Source organism: Momordica charantia, assembly GCF_013281855.1.
Source record: "Momordica charantia cultivar OHB3-1 chromosome 2 unlocalized genomic scaffold, Mcharantia_2.0 BLBB01000002.1, whole genome shotgun sequence".
Taxonomy (NCBI): Eukaryota; Viridiplantae; Streptophyta; class Magnoliopsida; order Cucurbitales; family Cucurbitaceae; genus Momordica; species Momordica charantia.
The window spans coordinates 7,462,184-7,465,599 of record NW_028275160.1 but is presented as its reverse complement, the minus strand read 5'-3'; the positions used below and the strand labels follow the sequence as shown (position 1 = coordinate 7,465,599).

Below are 3,416 nucleotides of genomic sequence, written 5' to 3'. Positions count from 1 at the left end.
GTTAGTTTGAAATTAGATAGAAAAACGAAAATACAAGAATTTTTTTTGTCTTTTTTTTGTGCCCAGCTTGATATTTTCATTAAATTAGTGAATTTTTTTGAGTTTTTATATTTTCTTTTTGTTAAAATTAGTGAGTTAATCAATGAACCACTTATTTTGATGAAATTAAGAATTTATATTAAAAATTTGATAGGAAAATCTATTTTAGTATATACCTAATATTCCAACATGCCATGCATTCTATTAGGACTCATTTTGTAACACTCTAGCCCGAATGATAAAAAACAAGAGTAAATTTGAAATGTTTCTAAAAATTTATTAATTATTTTAAATTTTCTGTACCATAAAAAAAATTGAAACTAAATTATAATTGTTAATTCTGGAACAAACCGATCAAATACTTAATCGGAATTCAGGAGTTCGAATAGAAAGTATTCTCCCCACAACCCAAAATTAGTGGGTGGAAACATTAGAATTAGAATTGGGCAGGGGCCGCGCGGACGCAGGCCCCCACTACCACAAATTATGACGTAGGCTCTGCCACTTTGGGCAGACCTTAGGCGGGCACCCCTCCTAGAGTGCAATGGAGGTCACCAACCTAGGCCATGGGCCTTGCTGATCGCCCAAAGACCCCGTCCAGGTAAGTATGTTGTTTCGTGGCCCGTTCATCCGCTTTTATACCCCACCCGCGCCTCTCTTCTTTTGCACTTCACCGATGTGGGACTAACATAAACCAAAACTACACTTCTACTTTGGATTGAGAATAAGCACTATGGCTGAATCCGTTTCGATTTTTAGAGATTTCCTCACATATTGCAATACGAGTTTCTCTCTCATCTTCCTATTCTCCTAGCCACTTGAGCCACGAGAAAAATCTAAAATTTTTGCAACTCAGATGATATAATCCAACCAAACCCAAAAGTATAAAGAATAAAGGTTGGGTTGGTTTTTGCTAGGCTGATTCTGATACATCAGGGAGGAGTCCTCTAATCCAACCCGTGTACATTCCTAACATAGATGAATACTATGGAAATGTACCCAATAGAAGAGGATATAACAGTTACAACCAAATCCCAAACCATTGAAATTCTAGAGAAATTGATAGCTCTGTCTTTGCTCAAATCGCTCTTAAACATGTGTGCATTGCAATGGAAATGAAGTCTCACAAAAGAAACGAAGAAACGAGCATTAAATGTAGGGGTGAGCATCGGTCAGACGGGTCCCTTTTTGGCTGACCCCGACACTAAAAACTGACCTTAGAAACCAACTCCCTCTATTTTGTAACAATTTTTTTTATGAAGATGTTGGTGTCGGAGCCGTAGTTAGGCTTCTGTGCAAAACGAAGTAGAAAAAATTGAGAGAGACATAGTAGTATGTCGATTCAAGAGCTAGAAAGAAGAGAAATGAAGGAAGAATGAAGAACAAGATGAGGAAGAAGAATAGAGACTAGGGAGGTGGAAAGACGAAGAATGAAGAAGAAAAGGAAGAAAAATAGGGATGAGAAGAAGTAAAAATAAGAAGGAAAGAACGAGCAGAGAGGGGAAAAAAGGAATAAAGATAAAAAATATTAGATTAATTTTTTTTTGAAAGGTACCTTGAAAACGGATTTTTTTTAAATAATTATTTTTAAAAACAAATGACAAAACTAGTGTAGGTTTCAAAATAATTACAAAAGATTTGCGCAAAAAACGAGGAATAGGCTGCAATTTGCCCAAAATCACAGACGATGGCTGCGATTTCATCGTATTGCCTGCGACTGATGTCGAAATCACAATCATTGACCGCGATTTCACTAAAATCGCAGCATGGCTGCGACTTCTCCCGACGTGGCACTAATGGAGCCACGACGGCCCTTTGTTTTTGGTTAAATTTGGAAGTCCCACCTCTTCTTCTCTCTTTTTTTTGAATGTAGAAGTTGTAAGCCTCCACTCCCCACTAATATCCCTTTGCTCTTTTTTTTTAATTTTATTTAAAAAATCATAATTTAAGAAAAAGACTATCATCTTAATTTTCTCCATATTTGGAAAATAGCTCATGAATTACCTACAACATAATGGAAATATTCTTGTAATGCAATAATTTAAAACAAAATAATTATAAAACAAACAAAACCCTAATTATACATATCCCAAAATTTGGATTTTTAAAGCCATATACTTCGCCATGCAAATGACAAAACATATGGATTTCATGTAATTTATATCTTGACTTTTAGGTTTCTATTAATTTAATAATTTTTTATCGATTTAGTTTATATTAAATTTAAATGTTATTTTATAGAACATACGAAGATGAAACACGATAAGTTAAATGACATTTTAATCGGTTTTAATATAATTTTAAACTTTTAGACTTTAAATGACATTTTAATCAAAATTTAAAATAAAAAACAAAAAATTTAATCACATCTTAATTAAATTTTGCAATATTAATAAAATAACAATATATAAATTAAAATATTAATAAAATAACAATGTATAAATTAAATTAAATTAAAAAATAAAAAGGTAATGTCAGTCGGTTCGGTTGGAAATCACTTTTCCGACCAAAAAAATAAGTTTTATAAATGAAAAATTGACTCTGACCGAATCCTTCATCAAACCAACCAATGGATGTCGGTTCGATCGGTTTTGGTCGGTCAGTTCGTTTTTTCGAACTGCTTTGCTCACCCCTAATGAAATAGAACGACATCTTCCTTAAGTGTCTAAATACTTGACTGATTGAGTTTTAACATAGAATTTGAGGAATTAGTCTAATCCCTCTTATATTTAGTAGCTAAAATTATTCTACTCGTATTTACTCATCCCAACAGAAAGCTCACATTATCAATGTGTACGTTTATTAGGCATGGACCAAAGTAAAAATTGTTTTTTTCTGAGTAGTATTGAAAAATTAGGTGCTCCAAATAATTTTAGCTTCCACAATTATATCCAGTTAACAGTTATATCTAGTTAACTAAGTCAATCACACGACACAAAAGAGAAATATAGGGAAAGCGATAAAATGATAAAACAAATTTATACTGATTCACCCCAATAGTTTATGGGTTACACGTCTGGTGTTCCACTCAAATGTGAGTTCCACTATAATTAGATTGGATACAAGCACTCTCAAATATATCTCCTCACAAATACTCGCTTTCTAGAGGTTCCAACAAAAACCCCTAGCTTCTAAGTATTTAACACTATACTTAGGTACATTAGTGAAAATACTCACAAAATAATATCGAGATACAATTACCCCATAAACATCAATCTCGATATGCCTTCTTTGTGCTGTCAATACCTGAGTTGCTGCTACAAGTCTGCTGCCAAAAACCCCCCAAATTTGGGTGTTGCTACTAACCCTTCACATACCCGGGTAACCCTAAATGCTCATGCGCCTTTTTGTCAATGTTTGTATGTTCGGAGCGTTGA

At 33.6% G+C, this 3,416-nt stretch overlaps 1 non-coding gene across 1 annotated transcript; it reads right to left on the bottom strand.

Annotated features, from left to right (window-relative positions):
- Window positions 1-485: 485 nt before the first annotated feature.
- Window positions 486-648, bottom strand: LOC148212756 (U1 spliceosomal RNA). The gene has a single exon (XR_015789564.1). It is a non-coding gene; the product is annotated as a U1 spliceosomal RNA (small nuclear RNA).
- Window positions 649-3,416: the final 2,768 nt, after the last annotated feature.